This window comes from Neophocaena asiaeorientalis, unplaced genomic scaffold (assembly GCF_003031525.2).
Source record: "Neophocaena asiaeorientalis asiaeorientalis breed wild unplaced genomic scaffold, Neophocaena_asiaeorientalis_V1.1 scaffold433, whole genome shotgun sequence".
In the NCBI taxonomy this organism is placed as follows: Eukaryota; Metazoa; Chordata; class Mammalia; order Artiodactyla; family Phocoenidae; genus Neophocaena; species Neophocaena asiaeorientalis.
The window spans coordinates 1633644-1654721 of NW_020175040.1; the positions used below are offsets into that span (position 1 = coordinate 1633644).

At 46.6% G+C, this 21078-nt stretch overlaps 1 protein-coding gene and 1 non-coding gene across 4 annotated transcripts in view; one reads left to right on the top strand and one right to left on the bottom strand.

The window, feature by feature from the left end:
- The window catches only part of RAB7A (RAB7A, member RAS oncogene family), a 105387-nt gene that overhangs the window by 39545 nt on the left and 44764 nt on the right, over positions 1–21078 (bottom strand). The window lies entirely within an intron of this gene.
- Positions 3192–3298, top strand: LOC112412007 (U6 spliceosomal RNA). Its single transcript, XR_003005712.1, has one exon. It is a non-coding gene; the product is annotated as a U6 spliceosomal RNA (small nuclear RNA).

A 21078-nucleotide genomic window follows, 5' to 3' on the forward strand; every position in this document is an offset into this window, starting at 1 on the left:
AAAGGATCCTGCATGCCGCAACTAAAGATCCCACATGCTGCAACTAAAGATCTCACGTGCCACAACTAAGACCTGGTGCAGCCAAATTAAAAAATAAAATAAAATACAATGAGGTACCACCTCACACAGGTCAGAATGGCCATGATTAAAATGTCTACAAGGGGGGGCTTCCCTGGTGGCACAGTGGTTGAGAGTTCGCCTGCCAATGCAGGGGACACGGGTTCGTGCCCCGGCCTGGGAAGATTCCACAGGCGGCGGAGCAGCTGGGCCCATGAACCATGGCCGCTGAGCCTGCACGTCCAGAGCTTGTGCTCCGCAACGGGAGAGGCCACAACAGTGAGAGGCCCGCGTACCGCAAAAAAAAAAAAAAAGAAAAGAAAAAAGAAAAGTCTACAAGGGGAGCCTGTGCTCTAGAGCCTGTGAGCCACAACTACTGAGCCCATGCGCCACAACTACTGAAGCCCATATGCTCTAGGGCCCGCGTGCCGCCAACTCCTGAGCCTGTGGTGCTGCAACTACTGAAGCCCGCGTGCTTACAGCCTGTGCTCTGCAACAAGAGAAGCCTGCACACCTCAACGAAGACCAGTGCAGCCAAAAAAAAAAAATGGCTACAAGGGACTCCCTGGTGATCCAGTGGTTAAGAATCCGCCTTCCAATGCAGGTGATGTAGGTTCAATCCCCAGTCGGGAAACTAAGATCCCACGTGCTGTGGGGCAACTAAGCGCACATGCCACAACTACTGAGCCTGAGCACTCTGGAGCACACATGCCACAACTAAGATCCTACATGCCACAACTAAGATCCGACACATCCATATAATTTTTTTAAAGTGTACAAATAATAAATATTGGAGAGGGTGTGGAGAAAAGGGAACCCTCCTACACTGTTAGTGGGAATGTAAATTGGTGCAACCATTATGGAAAACAGTATGGAGGTTCCTCAGAAAACTAAAAATAGAATTACCATATGATCCAGCAATCCCACTGCTGGGCACATAGCCAGACAGAACTTTAATTCAAAAAGATACATTCCCCTATGTTCATTGCAGCGTTATTTACAATAGCCAAGATATGGAAACAACCTAAATGTCCACTGACAGATGAATGGATAAAGAAGATGTGGGGTGTGTGTGTGTATGTATATACATGTATATGTGTACACACACGTACACACACACACATGCTCTGGAATATTACTCAGCCATAAAAAGGAAAGAAATAATGCCATTTGCAGCAACACAGATGGACCTAGAGAATACCATACTAAGCAAAGTAAGTCAGAAAGATAAATACCATATGATATCACTTACATGTGGAATCTAAAATACAACACAAATGAACATATCTATGAAACAGAAACAGACTCACACACATAGAGAACAGATGTGTGGTTGCCGGGGGGAGAGGGGTGGGGTAGGGATGGATTGGGAGTTTGGGATTAGCAGATGCAAACTAGTATATATAGAATGGATAAACAAGGTCTTACTGTATAGCACAAGGAACTATATTCAATATTCTGTGACTCGCCATAATGGAAAAGAATATGCGTAACGAAGTCACTTTGCTGTACGGCAGAAATTAACATAACATGGTAAATCAACTATACTTCAATAAAATTCTTTTAAAAAAGATTTAGGTCTGGGCTTCCCTGGTGGCACAGTGGTTAAGAATCCGCCTGCCAATGCAGGGGACACGGGTTCGAGCCCTGGTCCAGGAAGATCCCACATGCCGCGGAGCAACTAAGCCCGTGCTCCACAACTACTGAGCCTGCGCTCTAGAGCCCGTGTGCCACAACTACTGGGCCTGTGCGCTACAACTACTGAAGCCCGCACACCTAGAGCCCGTGCTCCACAACAAGAGAAGCCACCGCAATGAGAAGCCTGCGCACCACAACCAAGAGTAGTCCCCACTCACCGCAACTAGAGAAAGTCCGCACGCAGCAACAAAGACCCAACACAGCCAAAAATAAATTAATAAAATAAATTTTAAAAAGAAAAAAAAGATTTAGGTCTTTGATTGGTTTTATTTTTTTATTTTATTTTATTTTTCTTGCAGTACGTGGGCCTCTCACTGTTGTGGCCTCTCCCGTTGCGGAGCACAGGCTCCGGACGCACAGGCTCAGCGGCCATGGCTCAGGGGCCTAGCTGCTCCGCGGCATGTGGGATCTTCCCGGACTGGGGCACGAACCCGTGTCCCCTGCATCAGCAGGCAGACTCTCACCACTGCGCCATGAGGGAAGCCTGGTTTTAATTTTTTTATATGATGATAGGTCCGGGTCCAAATCATTCTGCAGGCAGATGTTTTCTCAGCACCATTATGATTTGCTGAAGGCACTGTGCTTTCACCACTGAATGGACTTGGAACCTTTGTCAAAACTCAATCCACCATGAATGTGAAGATTAATTTCTGGGCTTTCTATTCTGTTCCACTGGTTTACATGTGTATCCTTATCCCAATACCACACTGTTTTGATTACTATAGTTTATTTATTTATTTAGCTGTGTTGGGTCTTAGTTGTGGCACGCAGGATCTCCGTTGCTGCGTGCGGGATCTTCGTTGTGGCTTGAGGAGTCTTTTAGTTGAGGCATGAGGAACCTTTCAGTTGCAACATGTGGAGTCTTTAGTTGAGGCATGCAGGGTCTTTAATTGTGGCATGTGGAATCTAGTTCCTTGACTAGGGATCGAACCTGGGCCCCCTGCATTGGGAGCATGGAGTATTAGCCACTGGACCACCAGGGAAGTCCCCTGTAGTAAGTTTTAAAATCAAGAAGTGAGAGACCTCCAACTCTGAGCTTTCAAAATTGTTTGACTATTGAGGGTCCCATGATTTTCTACATGAATTTTAGGATAAGTTTTTCTATTTCTGCAAAAAACGTCACTGGGATTTTGATAAGGATTGCGTTGAATCTGTAGATGGTTTCCCAAGAATATTAATTTTTCTAATCCATGAATGTGAGATGTCTTTCCACTTATTTACATCTTTAACTTCTCTCAGCAATGTTTATAGTTTTTACTTTACAAGTCTTTCTCACCTACCAAGTTAAATTTATTTGTAGGTATTTTATTCTCTTTGATACTCCTGTACATGGAATTGTTTCCTTAATTTCCTCTTTGGATTGTTCATTTTTAGTCTACAGAAATGCAGTTGATGGGGACTCCCCTGGTGGTGCAGTGGTTAAGAATCCTCCTGCCATGCTCACTTCAGCAGCACATATACTAAAATTGGAACAATACAGAGAAGATAAGCATGGCCCTTGCGCAAGGATGACACGCAACTTCGCAAAGCATTCCATGTTTTTATTAATAAGGCAATTATATTAAAATATCTTACTAAAAAAAAAAAAAAGAATCCACCTGCCAATGCAGGGGACACAGGTTTGAGCCCTCGTCTGGGAAGAGCCCACATGCCAAGGAGCAACTAAGCCTGTGCACCACAACTACTGAGCCTGCACTCTAAAGCCCACGAGCCACAACTAATGAAGCCCGCGCGCCCAGAGCCCGTGCTCTGCAACAAGAGAAGCCAGAGCAATGAGAAGCCCATGCACCGGGATGAAGAGTGCATGCTCGCCACAACTAGAGAAAGCCTGCGCACAGCAACGAAGACCCAATGCAGCCAAAAATAAATAAATTAGTTAATTATAAAAGAAAAGAAAAAGAAAAAGAAATGCACCTGATTTTTGTGTGTTCACTTTGTATCCTGAAACTGTTGAACTAGTTTATTAGCTCTTAGCAGGTTTTAGTTTTTTAATTTTTTGGTATGAAATCTTTAAGGTACTCCACGTATAAGACCATGTATCTCTTTGCTTTCCAATTTGGATGTTTTATTTCTTTTTCTTGCCAAACTGCTCTGGCTAGAACTTTCAGTAGTGTTTGGAATAGAAGGGGTAAAAGTGGGCATCCTTGCCTCGTTGCTGATTTTAGAAGACAAAGTATTAGTCTTTCACCACTGAGTATAACGTTCACTGTGGGTTTTTCATACATGGCTTTTATTATGTTGAAATAATTTCCTTCTATTCCCAGTGTTTCGTTTTCATTGTGAAATGGTGTTGAATTTTGTCAAAGGCTTTTTCTGCATCAACTGAGATGACATGGTTTTTTTCCCTTTCATTCTGTTAATGCGGTGTATTCATGATCGCTGTTTGGTTGTGGAACCATCCTAGCATTCCAGGAATAAATCCCACTTGCTCATGGTATATAATCCTTTTAATATGCTGCTGATTTTGATTTGCTGGTATTTTGTTAAGGGCTTTTGCATCACTGTTCATAAGAGATACTACTCTGTGGTTTTCTTTTTTTTGTAGTGTTTGTCTGGCTTTCGTATCCGAGCAATGCTGGCCTCACAGAGTGAGTTAAGAAATCTTGCCCCCTCTTCAATGTGCGGGAAGAATCTGAGAAGAACTGGTGTTGTCTTTAAACGTCTGTTAGAACTCACCGGTGGAGCCATCAGACACAGGGCTTTTCCCTGTCAGGAGGTCTATGATAGCGGGCTCAATCTCCGAGCCTGACCCAGGGCTTTTCCCTGTCAGGAGGTCTATGATAGCGGACTCAATCTCCGAGCTTGACCCAGGGCTTTTCCCTGCCAGGAGGTCTATGATAGCGGACTCACTCTCCCAGCTTGACCCAGGGCTTTTCCCTGTCAGGAGGTCTATGATAGCGGACTCACTCTCCCAGCCTGACAAGTATGACTGTCTATTTCCTGTTTAGTTCTGGCAGTTTGTGTGCTGCTAGGAAACTGTCAATTTCATCTGTGCTATCCAATTCGTTGGTGTGCAAGTGTTCCTGAGACTCTCTTATAATCCTTTTTATTCATAGAATGGGTAGTAACATCCCCACTTTCATTCCTGATTTTAGTAATATGAGCCTTTTTAAAATTCTTAGTCAATCTAAAGGGTTTTCTGCACTAATCTTTGTCAGCATTTGTAGTTATAAATTTCCCCCCTAGCACTTCTTTGCTGTGTCCCGTAAGTTTTATTTTTAAAACTTTATTTTGGCCACACCACACAGCACTCGGGACCTTAATTCCCCGACAAGGAATCGAACCCATGCCCCCTGCATTGGGAGCGCAGTGCGTTAACCACTAGATCGCCCGGGAAGTCCCATGGCCCATAAGTTTTAGTATGTCGTTTTTATTTTATCTGTCCCTAAAAAAATTTTGTTCCCACATCGCACGGCTTGCGGGGTGTTTTTGTTCCCCAACCAGGGATTGAACCCGGGCCGTGGCAATGAAAGCACCAAGTCCTAATCACTGGACTGCCACTGAATTCCCTGTCCCTAAATATTTTTAAATTTCTCTTGCGATTTCTTCTTTGGCCCATTAGTTCTTTAAGAATGTGTTATTTAACATCTACACATCTCTGGATTTTCTAGTTTTCCTCCTGTTACTGATTTCTAAACTTCATCTTTGTGGTCACAAAGGTACTTTGTATGACAGTCTACTTTTTAAAACATACGGAGACTTGGGGCTTCCCTGGTGGCGCAGTGGTTGAGAGTTGGCCTGCTAATGCAGGGGACACGGGTTCGTGCCCCGGTCCGGGAAGATCCCACATGCCGCGGAGTGGCTGGGCCCGTGAGCCAAGGCCGCTGGGCCTGCGCGTCCGGAGCCTGTGCTCCGCAACGGGAGAGGCCCGCATACCGCAAACGGAGACTTAAATTATGGCCCAACATATATTCTATCATTGAGAATGACCCATGTCTACTTGAGAAGAATGCGTGTTCTGTTGGTGGTGGATAGGGTCGTGTGTCTGCTGGACCGAACTGGTTTACTGTGTCATTCAAGTCCTCCACTTCCTCACTTATCTTCTGTCTGGGTCACTCAGTATTACTGTCGAACTACTTCTCCCTTCAGTTCCGTTAATTTTTGCTTCATATATTTTGATGGCCTGTCAAATGGTGTGTAAATGTTAATCACTGTTTTTATCTTCTTGCTGTACTTAATCTACTTTACCTCAGATTAGTATAGTCGCCCTCTCTTTTGGTTACTATTTGCATGTATCTTTTCCCCACTCTTTTACATTAAACATTTTTATGTCTTTGGCTCTGAAGTGAGTCTCTTGTGGACAGCAAGTAGATAGATGTTTTTCTCTCCAATCTGCCAATCTGTCTTTTAACTGGACAGTTTAATGCATTTATAGTTAAAGGAATTACTAATAACGAAGTACTTATTTCGATCATTTTCCTTTGTGTTTCATATGCCTTATGGCTCTTCTTCCCTCACTTCCTGCATGGCTATCTTCTTTTGTCCTTAGCTGATTTTCATAGTGAAACATTTTAACTCCCTCTTCATTTCCTCTTTTGCGTATATCCTATGGCTCTTTTTTCTGATTATCATGGAACTACATCTGACATCCTAATAACAGTATAAGGCCAATTTATACCAGCTTAACTTCAAAAACATACAAGAGGGCTTCCCTGGTGGCGCAGTCGTTGGGAATCCGCCTGCCAATGCAGGGGACAGAGGTTCGAGCCCTGGTCCGGGAAGATCCCACATGCCACGGAGCAGCTAAAGCCCGTGCTCCACAACTACTGAAGCCTGCGCTTTACAGCCCATGCTCCACAACAAGAGAGGCCGCTGCAATGAGAAGCCCGCGCACCACAGCGAAGAGTAGCCCCCGCACCACAGCGAAGAGTAGCCCCCGCTCGCTGCAGCTGGAGAAGGCCCGCGCGCAGCAATGAAGACCCAACGCAGCTGAAAATAATAAATAAATAATTTTTTTAAAAAAACATACAAGAACTGTTCCTATACAACTCTGACCCGCCTCCCTTTCACTTACTGATGTTACAAAATTACATCTTTATGTTGTGTGCCCCCCCCACAAAGGGGGTTTTTAAGTAAGTCTTTTAACACCAGCTACAACAGCACCAGCTTTTGAAGGACAAGCCCCTCGCAGGCAGGTCTGGTGGTAAAGAACTCTCTCAGCTTTGGTTGATCTGGGAAGGTCTTAATTCCTCCCTCAGTTCTGAAGGACAGTTTTGCCAGGTATAGGATTCTTGATTGACAGCTTTCCCCTTCAATACTCTGAATACTTCAAACCATGCCACCTGGCCTCCAAGGTCTCTGATGAGAGACCTACCGATAATCTTTACTTGATCTTTAGCTCACATTTTTTTCTCGAAATAAGACATTTTTGTTTAGTTAGCATCAGTAGCACGGTTAGCCTTGTCAGTAATCAGTATTGCTGCTGTAGTTGGTTAGCACAGGCAGTACGCAGGGAGCTCAGATACTGCAGGTTTGCTTCCAGACCAATGCAATAAAGTGAACACAGCCGTAAATCAAGTCTTTATATGCACACAAACATTTTGTGCATATAAAAGTTATGTTTACACTATACTGTAGTCTATTAAGTGTGCAATAGCGTTCTGTCTAGGAAAATATACATGGCCTTAATTTCAAAATACTTAATTCCTAAAACTACCAAACATCCTCTGAGCCTTCAGGGAACTGTAATCTTTTTGCAACAGTACATCAAAGATCACTGATCAAAGATCACTATAACAAATATAATAATCATGAAAAAGCCTGACGTATCTGAGAATGATCAAAATGTGACAAAGAGACCTGAACTGAGCAAATGCTGTTGGAGAAATGGCACTGACAGACTTGCTCCACGCAGGGTTGGCACAAACCTTCGATTTCTAAAAAAATGCATATTTGCTGAGCTATCTGTAATGAGGTGGATGGACCTAGAGTCTGTCATACAGAGTGAAGTAAGTCAGAAAGAGAAAAATGAATACCATATACTAAGGCACATATACAGAATCTAAAAAAAAAACGGTACTGATGAACCTAGTGGCAGGGCAGGAATAAAGACACAGACGTACAGAACGGACTTGAGGACACGGTGGGGAAGGGGAAGCTGGGACAAAATGAGAGAGTAGCACTGACGTATATACACCACCAAATGTAAAATGGATGGCTAGTGGGAAGCTCCTGCATAGCACAGGGACATCAGCCCAGTGCTCTGTGACCACCTAGAGGGGTGGGATAGAGAGGGTGGGAGGGAGGCTCAAGAGGGAAAGGATATGGGGATACACGTATACATATAACTGATTCACTTTGTTATACAGCAGAAACTAACACGACATTGTAAAGCAATTATACTCCAATAAAGATGTTAAAAAATGCATATTTGCTAAGCGCAGTAAAGCAAACTGCAATAAAACAAGGTAGTTAGCAATGTCAGCATAGTTAGCATTGTTGGTTAACATTGTGAGTTAGTGTAGTTAGCAGGTGGCCATGGTGCAGGGCCTCACTGAAGCCTCCCTGCTGACAAGGAGGCTTGTGTGGACTGTTCAAAGCTCCTCAAAACCACTGGCCAAGGTAACTTCACTAAGGTGATGCTGGCCCAGCTGGTCATCAGGGTCCTTAAAAAAAAAAATCAACAGAGCTCCTCCAGCCTCCAGGCACTTTTTCATGAAGTCCACAGCATGAAGGTTTTTTTTTTTTTTTTTTTCAGTACGCGGGCCTCTCAGTGTTGTGGCCTCTCCCGTTGCAGAGCACAGGCTCTGGACGCACAGGCTCAGCAGCCATGGCTCACGGGCCCAGCTGCTCCACAGCACGTGGGATCTTCCCGGCCCAGGGCACGAACCCGCGTCCCCTGCATCGGTAGGTGGACTCTCAACCATTGCACCACCAGGGAAGCCCAGGATTTTTTTTTTTTATTATTTTATTTCTTAAAGTACAGTTGATTTACAATGTTGTGTTAATTTCTGCTGCACAGTAAAATGACTGTTATACATATATACCTTCTTTTTTATATTCTTTTCCATTATGGTTTATCACAGGATATTGAATATAGTTCCCCGTGTTATACAGAACTTTGTTATTTATATATCTTACATATAGTAGTTTGTACAATATATGTTAATCCCGAAGTCCTAATTTATCCCTCCCCTACTCCCTTTCCCCTTTGGTAACCATAAGTTTGTTTTCTATGTCTGTGAGTCTCTTTCTGTTTCATAGTTTCATTTGTGTCATATTTTAGATTCCACATGTAAGTGATATCACATGGTATTTTTCTTTCTCTTTCTGACTTCACTTAGTATGATAATCTCTAGGTCCATCCATGTTGCTGCAAATGGCATTATTTCATTCTTTTTTTATGGCTGAGTAGTATCCCACGGTATATATGTACCACATCTTCTTTACCCATTCATCTGTCGATGGACATTTAAGTTGCTTCCATGTCCTGGTTATTGTAAATAGTGCTGCTATGAACACTTTGGGTGTACGTATCTTTTTTTTTTTTTTTTTTGTTACACAGGCCTCACTGTTGTGGCCTCTCCCGTTGCGGAGCACAGGCTCCGGACGCGCAGGCTCAGCGGCCATGGCTCATGGGCCTAGCCTTTCCGCGGCACGTGGGATCTTCCTGGACCAGGGCACGAACCCGTGTCCCCTGCATCGGCAGGCGGACTCTCAACCACTGCGCCACCAGGGAAGCCCCGTATCTTTTTGAATTAGAGTTTTGTCTGGATATATGCCCAGGAGTGGGATTGCTGGATCATATCGTAATTCTATTTTTAGTTTTTTGAGGAACCTCCACACTGTTTTCCATAGTGGCTGCACCAACTTACATTCCCACGACAGTGTAGGAGCGTTCCCTTTTCTCCACACCCTCTCCAAAATTGGTTATTTGTAAACTTTTTGATGATGGCCAATCTGACTGGTATAGGAGATACTTTATTATAGTTCTGATTTGCATTTCTCTAATAATTAGCGACGAGCATCTTTTCACGTGCCTATTGGCCATCTGTATGTCTTCTTTGGAGAAGTGTCTATTTAGGTCTTTTGCCCATATTTTGATTGGGTTGTTTGTTATTGAGTTGTGTGAGCTCTTTATTCATTTTGGAAATTAAGCCATTGTCAGTCACACTGTTTGCAAATATTTTGTCCCAGTCCGTAACTGTCTTTTCATCTTGTTTATGGTTTCCTTTGCTGTGCAAAAGCTTGTAAGTTTGATTAGGTCCCGTTTGTTTATTTTTGTTTTTATTTCTATTACCTTGAAAAAATGACCTAAGAAAACACTGGTATGCTTTATGTCAGAGGGCGCAGCCTGTGTTCACTGCAAGCAAGGGGTTCGTTATAGGATAACAAAGCACCATGAACCAGCCTGTGTGGGGAGTCAGAGAAGTGATAGGGGGTGTGCCCCCCCAAAGAGGGTTGGGGTCACCTTCCTGTATAGTAGAGTTCCCTGACTGCAATATGGGACTTGTATTCTACTGTGATTTCTCCTTTTTATAACAGTGGCACGGAGCGGCCCCTCTAAGAGGCTTGACCAAAGCATGGGCTGTTCGGCAGCTTGAGGTTCTAGGGGAGCTCCGCATGAGCCAGACATCCTGGGGGGTCCATAGGGAGGAGTCTTGATAACACAGAGCAGCCCAGAGGGATGGAGGGGATGATGGAAAGGTGCCTTTTAAAAAGCAAGTTCCAGATTCCCAGGAACCTTGTATTTCCATTTTAGGTGGTGAATCTGTGTGTCAGATGTCCGTCTGGGAGCTCCCGCGTGGGCTCCTGGGAAGCCCGAGGAACGCTGCTCAGCCCACTGGCGCTGTGTGTACAGCCTTTCAATGCTCAGTGACCCTGCCCATGAGTCTGCATCTGACCCATCAGAGAGGCTCCGCCTTCGTGCCACACCCTGGGAGCACAGCAGGGGAAGCAAGAGGAGGGCTGGGACGGGCTGGGGATCTTGCTGCACTCCTTAATCTCCCCAGTTTTGGTTTTTTAGGCTAAGGAGCCCAATGTGCAGTCAACCAGTGCTGCTCTCCTTGAAATCCATCGCCAGCTTTCATCCCCTCCCCGGCCAGTCCCAGTTCCTTACTGGGCTTTCGGGACCCTGTGTGACTGGCCCCCTGCAGACCTTTCAGCACCGCCCACGCCTTGCACTTTACTCACTGCTCAGTTTCCCACAGACACTTTGCATGTGTGGTTTTCTACCTGGGATGCCCACAACCCAGGTCAAGCACCACTGGGCTCCCCAAGAGGAATCAGACACAGATCCTGTCTGAAGAGCTCCCAGTGCAGCTGGGGAGATGAGACAGGGACCCAACTACAGTGCAGTCACCTGTTTACAGGGACCAAGGAGGACACACAGCACAGCGCACGCTCACCTGCGGTGGGAGGGATCAGGGCAGCTTCGTGAAGGAGGTGAAGTCTGGCTGGGCCCCGAGGCGTGGGTCTGAGTGCAGGGAATGGAGAGCAGGCATCCGGGCGGTGGGAAGCTGGGGTGTCAGGCACACGCAGGACAGAGATGGGGAGCGAGGCTGGGAGGCCGGGGCTGGACCGCCTTCTCCCCAACACACACACCCCCGCTTCCAGGACCACCCCCACTGGTGCACCGTGCTCAGCGGCTCCAGCTCAGGGCCTGGAGGCAGGCGGCTGCAATGATGGAGCGCTCAGCTCTCCTCTCCCTTGCGCCTCGGGCCGCACTGGCCCGAGGCTGCCTCTTACTTCCCTCATTACTGCAAGTTAGAACAGGGGAGTTCGATCCATTCACACTCAGGCTGCGCTCCTTCCTTTCTGCTCCTCACACTGAATAACTCCAGTTGTCTTAACGTTCAGCTTGCTGGCTCATTCTTCTGCTCACATCACTCTTAAACCCTTCCAGTAAGTTTCTTCTTTCAGTTACTATACTTTTCTGTTCCAGAATTGTTTGGTTCCTTTTTATAATTACTCTTTCTTGATACCCTCATTTTGTTCAGACACTGTATTCCCAATTTCCTTTACTTCTTTGCCCATGGTTTCCTTTGGCTCCTTGAGCAGATTTAAGGCAGCTGATTTAATGTCTGACTAGTAATCCCAACATCTGTGCCTCCTCTGGGATGGTTTCTGTCAAATTCTTTTTTCTTTTTTTTCCCTGTCAATGGGCCACATGTTCCTGTTTCTTAGTTATGTTCCGTAATATTTTTTGTTAAGAAATGGACACTCTGAGTATTTTATAGTGTGCAATTCTGGAAATCTGATTCTCTTGCTCTCCAAGGACTGCTGACTGTTGCCTGTTCAGGGCTAGAACTGTCCACTTGTGAGCCCACCACTCGCTTAGCAAAGACCAGCAGACAGACTATCTCCTCAGGAAGGCTTCATCGAATCAGGTCCCGGAGTTCCAAAACAGCTGATTCCAACCCCTCTTTCCAGCTCAACGGCTGACCTGGTAGAGGAACCGGCCACTAAAGCTTCCTACTCTGTCATTTTGTGTGACATCACTGTGGTCTACAGTCTTTTAATTTAAATATCAGTGACTCAGTCCAATTTTTAGACCTTGACCAAGCTCATTCAAGCCCTTGAATCACTGCTACTTCTCTCAGCAGAAAATGCCAGGTACATGCATATTCTTTCAATGTAAGGCATGGTTTGTTTTCCAGTTTTGGTAAAGGATCAGGATGCGTCACTCCTCCCTGAATGTAACTCCTTCCTTAAGCATCTTGTGACCACAGAAGAGCACAGTGAGAGAGACAGTGTGTGGCAACAGGCAAAGATCATCTCATCTCACAGCGCAGACCCCCCGCGCGTCAGCCTAGTTGCTCCAGGGTTTAAGTACTGTTCAAAGCACTAGGGTGGAACGTAGTTATTAAGAGGTGGCTGACAAGGAGCATGACAAAGAATCTACTTCTGGAGTCTTTATTCCCGGGACAACTTCCGAGTGCCTGCGGCTGCAGCTGAAGTTAATACTTCCAACTCCGTGCCCTTACCCTAACCACATTAGGAGCCTGGACATTTGCTAGAATATTTACCTTCTTTTATCTTAATAGAAACATCTTTCTGGAAGCATACATAAGAAAAAATACAAAGAATGCTCTGTGCAGGAGAACTACTTAGCTCTCACTCCAGGAACCTTCTCTAAAACATGCCTTTGGGCTTCCCTGGTGGCACACTGTTAAGAATCCGCCTGCCAATGCAGGGGATACCAGTTCAAGTCCTGGTCCGGAACATGCCACATGTGGCGGAGCAACTAAGCCCGTGCGCCACAACTACTGAACCCCACGCACCAAGAGCCCGCGAGCCGTAACTACTGAGCCCGCATGCCACAACTACTGAAGGCTGCACACGGAGCCCGTGCTCCCCAACAAGAGAAGCCACCTCAATGAGAAGCCCACGCACCACAACGAAGACCCAGAACAGCCAAAACTAAATAAATAAAATAAATAAATTTAAAAAAATAAAACGCCAGTTTTGAGGCAATTAATTTGTACCAGTGGGTAAGCCGGAGGATACGACGTGAAAAACCAATGTGCTAACACCCAGCAATTCCTACCAAACAAGTTCCTCCAACAATAACAGGAAAACTGCACCAAGAGCTGGCCCTCAGGGGCCCTGAGCGTGACATCATCACCGATGAGCAGCAAGGGGAAGCTGGGAACCTCTCCGTGTCACCGGAACCTGATACAGACAAGGGCAGCGCAGCACGCAGCACTGCCTGGGCATCTTTGGTCCCTCCTTTCTTCGGGAGCACTTTGCCCTGCTCCCTTCCATCCGACTCCACTGCGCGTGCCCCGCCCAGCCCCCAGCTACCCAACACCTGCCCAACAAGCTCTCCTGCTTTCACAGCCACAGCCGTCGTCAGGCGCTTCACGCCCCAGCTATTTCAGCTGCAAATCCTTTCACCCAGAATGATCTCCTCTGCGTTTTCTTGTCCTTTCCCTTTCGACATGTAAGTATGGATAGGCTGCCATGCCAAAATGGGATTAATGGGAAAATAAGAGTACCGCAAACCTGCTTTCAGTCCCATCACGTACTTGCTACCTGGGCTCTCAAATAACACAGCTGAAAAGCGCAAAGCCCAGCGGCCCTGAAGTCACGTGCGCAGTGCTGCACACCAGGCCCGCTCTCGCACTGCACGCAGTCCCGATCCTCCCGCCTCGCGTTTTCAAGGCCTACCACCACCTCAGTCAATCAGGCCCGGAATCTCACAGCCTGCTTCCAGGTTCCGCCACGTCAACATGTTTGGAAGGTCACGGGTCCACTTCTCTCCTCCCCTCCATGTACTTCTCTCAGCCAAAAAATGACCCAAGTAGGGAAAATACTCTGCCCCTACTTCAAAATACATATTCAGAATACATTAAATACATACCAGACAGACTTACATGTATTATTAATGGACCTTCTAAAATGTAGTTAGATTTCTTTTTTTAAAGCGGTACAGAACCAATTATGCTTCCATTATTAGGTTGAAGCCTATGAAATGTCAGTTTTGAAAGTCAAAACCAAGCAATGAAAGGGTTCACGGTCATGTCTAGGTAGGAGGGATTGAGAGGAGACACAGACTGTTTTCCAGTTTCCTTCTGGACTGATCAAGTGCATCATCGCCTGCTCACCTGTCCGGAAGCCTCCTATCAAATCGGTTTTCATATGACATCGTCCCCTCTGTAGGTAGCTCTTCAAGTGTCACACAGCCAAAAGGAGGCCCCCCCAGGACAGGAGCCGCCTCCCCACTGGGCACTTCCCTAGCGTGGCACCGGCCGGGCGTAGCCTTTGCAAGCTCAGGCGTCTACAGACCGCACTTCCACCCCTGCACCACGGAGACAGGAAGCGAAAAACCAACTTAGTTCTCAGATTTGGACACACAGTGTTTGATTCTGGCCTGTGAACAGCTACAGGTGAAGTTATTGGTTGACTGTGTGCCCAGAGAGGGGGTACATGGCAGGACCGGCCCACATGAGCTCCTCCTCTCCCGCCCTGACCTGCCCCCACCCCCAGGGCTCTTGATTACGCAGCCTCGCCTCTCCACTGGGCTAACAGGGGTCCTGGGCACCAAGCTTCACCCTCCTCCCCTCGCAGACCGTGGGTACCTGCAACACAGGAGACCACGGACAGGACTTCATATCACAACATGCACAAATGACGAGCTACACCTTTAGAAGATAACAAGCAAGAGAAAAAAGAAAGAACTGGTTGACCCAGTGTACTTTTTCTGTCAAAAAGGTAATTGTTAAAAAAAAAAAAAAAAAAAAGGTAATTGTTTTTCGCAATTCAGATGGCTAACATTTCCTCAAAAGCCCTGAAAATAAAGACTGGCCCAATGGTCTACTCTTTATCTGTGAAAATTAATTAGTAAAAAGAAACATTTTAATGCATGCCAAGCCTGGCACATTCTTATGGAATCTGCTATGAACAACCCTCCACTAAGAAAGACAGAGAAATCTAACTTGTCAAAGTTAGACAAGAACAGTTAACAATAAAAACCCGTCCAGGGGACTGCCGGTCCAGTGGTTACAACTCCACACGTCCACTGCAGAGAGCACGGGTACTATCCCTGGTTGGGGAACTAAGATCCAGCACACCACGCAGTATGGCATGGACAAAAAATAAATAAAATTTAACAAAAAAAATCCATCCAGAGTGCCGATTATGAAGTAACTGTATGCTCAAATACTGCAAGAAAAGACCAGAGATGGCAAAACATGAAATGCTTAAAAGCAACATGAACACAGTTTAAAACCCAATACTTGCTTTCCAACCCATTACACAAGGCAACAGGGATACATACAAGGATGAACAGATACGTACATCGCCGCCCAAACCCAAGGCTCTCCGGGGCTCAGTACAGGTTTTCTACTGTTTGTACAAGCCCTTCTGTACGGGAGCTTGTGGCGTGGTAGGTGCTCCACAAAACCTGCTGACTGAACAAGCAAGTATACGGTGTTTGCCCCAGACACACGGCAGGTGGACTGGAGGTAGCTCCTTCCCCCTACCAGGGCATCTTAGGAAAAGGCTTCCTCTAGATTTCCTGATAAATGAATCTGCCTGACAAACTGATCAAGGACAGGACAAGCGCAGGAGGAGCACCAATTTAATCAGAAGCAAACAGGTCTTTGAGCACAGCTTCCACAGAGTTCTGTGAAAGAAGGAAAACTGCCTAATTTATGAAAACGTATCATGAGGCAGAGAAGCCAGGAAGACAGCGGCACTGTCCCAGAAACAAAGAATGGAACAGAAGCGTTCACAAAAGACACGTGTAGATGAGAAATCAGTGTGTGTGATAAAAAAGATTTTCTAGTCAGTGAGGAAAAGATGACAATACAATGAAATACTGAGGCAACTATGCATTTGGAAAAAAAGAGTCTGACATCACATCATACAGAAGAATTCCAAACGTGCTAAGTACTAGGAAAAAAATAACCATTGTTTTTATTGTCCTAGGAAAGGAGAAGGCCCAAGTATAATATGAAACCCAGAAAACAAAACAAATTGACAGACATGACTACAGAAAAGTTTTTATACTACAAAAACACAGCATCAACCAAACCAAGCCAAAAGAAACAAGCCAGGAACACTGCGGCATGAAAAAGCGTTGATATTCTTCCTATATAAAAAATATTCTTACTGTATAAGAAATATTCTTGATACATATATATGTTTTTTGGGGTTTTTTTTTTGCAGTATGTGGGCCTCTCACTGTGTGGCCTCTCTCGTTGCGGAGCACAGGCTCCGGACATGCAGGCTCAGCGGCCATGGCTCACGGGCCCAGCTGCTCCGCGGCATGTGGGATCTTCCTGGACCGGGGCACGAACCCGCATCCCCTGCACCGGCAGGCGGACTCTCAACCACTGCGCCACCAGGGAAGCCCTGTTTTTATTTTTAATAAATTTATTTATCTTTTATTTCTGGCTGTGTTGGATCTTCGTTGCTGCACGCAGGCTTTCTCTACTTGCGGTGCGCGGGCTTCTCATTGCACCGGCTTCTCTTGCTGCAGAGCACAAGCTTAGCTGCTCCGCGTCATGTGGGATCTTCCCGGAACAGGGCTCAAACCCATGTCCCCCGCATTGGCAGGCGGATTCTTAACCACTGTGCCAACATGGAAATCCCTTGCTATATACATTTTGTTTGTTTGTTTGTTTGTTTTGGAGGTGCGCGGGCCTCTCACTGCTGTGGCCTCTCCCGTTGCGGAGCGCAGGCTCCGCGGCACGTGGGATCCTCCGGGACCGGGGCACGAACCCGTGTTCCCCACATCGGCGGGCGGACTCTCAACCACTGCGCCACCAGGGAAGCCCCGCTATACAGTTTTTTAAAAACCCTCACCTGAGCTTTCTAGAACAAAAGCCAATTCACAAAAGAAAAATGGCTAATCTTTTAAGTTTAATCCATTTATCAAAGAAATGGAAATGTTAAACAATGAGGCACCATTTAAATTTTCCCCACTAGTTAAACTGGCAAACACTAAGAAAACTGACAATTGGCAACTATATAAATAGAATTCTCCAACTACAAATATTAAGTACGCAACCTTCCTGGGGGTACTATGGTAATGAGTACCAAATTTTGCGTACGTATGACCACTATATCTCAGGGAAACTACCAGGTAACTGGACAAGGATAAACAGTAAATAATTCTGTGACAGAGAAAAGGTAGAAGTCCCCGAAGTGTTCATTGAGAGGACCGTTAGCCTGCGCCAGCAGCAGCAGCACACAGCCACGAGCGACAGCAGGCACTGACACGGATGGGTGCTGAGCGAAGTCTTTAACGAGCAAGAGACACAGAGTGAGCACTGTATGACCCCCTTAAACAAAAAAGCGTAAGTCTGGAAGTACGGTCACCAACGATCGGAAGGATGACAGAGCACCGTTCACTTTAAGACTGCTACACTGCCTCTGTAATTTAGAAACAAGTCATTCTAGGAAAAATCTAGCCACCTAGCAGTGAGGTTCCCCCCGCTCCTCTAAAGAAGTGAATGAGCAGGGCTCCACATAGGTGACAGCTTCTCCGTGGCTGAAAGGGTCCTTTACGTTTCCATGATGTCATCTTGCCAATTAGGATACTGCAAACGCCACTGCAGTATGAGCAAGAGCCGAAGAAGATGAGAATAGGAAGGATCCTGTGGGCACTTAGTCCCCCCGATCCATGGGAGATACGGGCAAACCCCAGTGGATGCCTGGAACCACACATAGCACCCAACCCTGTTCATTTTGTTCTCCCTATACATACACACCTATGATAAAGTTTAACTTTCAGTCAGGCAAGCAAAGAGATTAACAGCAATAACTAATAACAAAACAGAACAATTTAACAATATACTGTAATAACATACGAATGTGGTTTCTCTCAAAATGTCTTACTGTACTGTACTCGCCCCCCTCCCCCTTCTTGTGACTGAGAGGATGAAATGGCGTCCTGCCGCTGCTGGCCTTCTGACTACACACCTGAAGGCGGACCACCGCCTGGAGCGATCCCAGATGGTGGGGCCGTGGCAGTGTCAAGGCCTGGGCGTCTGGAGCGGAGAATGTGGACAGTTGGGGATTCCAGGTGGGAAGGAGCGAGATTTCATCATGCTACTCAGAACAGCACGCAATTGAACGTTACCAGTTGTTTACTTCTGGAATCCTCCATTTAATATTTCTGGACCACGGTTGACCGCAGGTAACCGGAACTGCAGAAAGCGAAACTGGGGATAAGGGGGGACCAGTGTACTCTCATTTTCCAGCAGTGGAAACTGAAGCTTAGCAACTCCCTTGAGATCCATCCCGTGGCCCTGCTTAAGGAAGCCTCTACAATCTTCCGGCTTCTGGTCCACCAATTTCAAACAAGGTGAGGAATTTTCAGCAGGGAGCACAACAGATGTGTTTGTGTAAGTATCTATCAAAAGCCACTCGGGGAACGTATTTTTAGTTCTTTCTTACATATGGTTACCTTTGGAGGGAAAACATAAATTAGTCTAGGATCTGGGAGTTCCCTGGTTGCCTCATGGTTAGGACTCAGGGCTTTCACTGCCGCGGCCCGGGTTCAATCCCCGGTCCGGGAACTGAGATCCTGCAAGCTGCACAGTGCCCGCCCACCACAAAAGGCTTATTGGTTTAAATAAATAAGTCTGGGAATTTACCCTAAGACCCTCTCCTAGAGCAGGTAGAACACCTATAACATGTGTTTAAGACACACATATACAGGTGCCAGGGTTTCAGTGAAAGCTGGGAATATGATGGGAAAAACTTAGGAAATGAAGCTGGTGGTGCCTGAGCAAGGCAGGACGCCAACACAGAACACGGAGATGCAGGGGAGTGGCAGGAACCGAACTGTAGGAAGCAGGGCACAAAGTGCGGTCAGGAAAAGGTTAAATACAGCAAGTCAGGGCAACACAGGGTCTGCATCAAAAGGACAAAGCCAGGAAGACAAGCTGGAGACAGTTCGTGTAGAAAAACATAGGGTTCTGCGCCAGGGAAGGAATGGGACCTAAGGACCGCTTCAAGACTATCCGGTAGCACTTCACAAGAAGGATGGGCGGGGGGGATGGGCGAGGGTACTGAAAATGTAGAAGGCAAGGGAGGGCTCACACTCAAACGTTCCTTTCACGCCTACTTCGTGCAAATCGAATTGAGATTATCCCACTTATCATTTAAAAGAAATAAATTTCTTACGACAGGAAGCTGATTTGTGAGAGAAGATTTATGGGCAACTTGGTATCTTCTTTGCGTTTAAATTACTGGTTAACGGAACAGGAATCTGCAGATGAGGCACCTTCCCCCAGCAGCTCTCGCCCACGGAAGCCAGCCACTGTATTTCCAACTCTGTGCTTTCCAAGTCAAGCGCCTCTTGATCCCTTGTGCAGTGTGACTCACTCTAACCAGTGAGCTGCGAGCAGGAGTGACGTGTCATCTCTGGGCTGGAACACTTAGTCACGGGAGCAAGACCCTCCAGCAGTTCTCCTTTACTTTGCCAAGACAGCCAACAGCGTCCCACACTGTTGCGGCTGCTTCTTCAGCTGGAGTAAGGATGACACAGAGCCCCTGGAAAGTCCATACTGGACACGCTGGCCTTTTTTTTTGTTTTTAGCTGTACGTGGGCCTCTCACCTCTCACTGTCGTGGCCTCTCCCGTTGCGGAGCACAGGCTCCAGATGTGCAGGCTCAGCGGCCATGGCTCATGGGCCCAGCCGCTCTGTGGCATGTGGGATCTTCCCGAACCGGGGCACGAACCCGCGTCCCCTGTATCGGCAGGCGGACTCTCAACCACTGCGCCACCAGGGAAGCCCCCACGCTGGCCATTTTGAGATTATTTGTTACTACAGAAAAACCCAGCCAATTCAGTCAGATGCTGCTGGAAAACTCACTACCTGGAAATTTACATTTCAAAAGAAACAGACTAGTCAAAGCATCCCTCTTTTCAAAAACACTTTAAAAGAACACTTAAAAAAGATCACTAAAGTTTACAAAGGCTATTCTCTTCCATAAGGTGCTATTCTGGGCTTCCCTGGTGGCGCAGGGGTTAAGAATCTGCCTGCCAATGCAGGGGACACGAGTTCGAGCCCTGGTCCGGGAAGATCCCACAGGCCCGCGGAGCAACTAAGCCCGTGCGCCACTACTACTGAGCCTGCGCTCTAGAGCCCGTGAGCCACAACTACTGAAGCTCCTGCGCCTAGAGCCCGTGCTCCGCAAGAGAAGCCCCGGCAATGAGAAGCCCGCACACGGTGACGGAGAGTAGTCCCCGCTCACCGCAACTAGAGAAAGCCGGCGCACAGCAACAAAGTCCCAACACAGCTAAAAATAAATTAATTAAAAAAAAAAAAAAGTACTTGTCTTTAAAAAAAAAAAAAAGGTTACCTTTGGAGGGAAAACATAAATTAGTCTAGGATCTGGGAGTTCCCTGGTTGCCTCATGGTTAGGACTCAGGGCTTTCACTGCCGCGGCCCGGGTTCAATCCCCGGTCCGGGAACTGAGATCCTGCAAGCTGCACAGTGCCCGCCCACCACAAAAGGCTTATTGGTTTAAATAAATAAGTCTGGGAATTTACCCTAAGACCCTCTCCTAGAGCAGGTAGAACACCTATAACATGTGTTTAAGACACACATATACAGGTGCCAGGGTTTCAGTGAAAGCTGGGAATATGATGGGAAAAACTTAGGAAATGAAGCTGGTGGTGCCTGAGCAAGGCAGGACGCCAACACAGAACACGGAGATGCAGGGGAGTGGCAGGAACCGAACTGTAGGAAGCAGGGCACAAAGTGCGGTCAGGAAAAGGTTAAATACAGCAAGTCAGGGCAACACAGGGTCTGCATCAAAAGGACAAAGCCAGGAAGACAAGCTGGAGACAGTTCGTGTAGAAAAACATAGGGTTCTGCGCCAGGGAAGGAATGGGACCTAAGGACCGCTTCAAGACTATCCG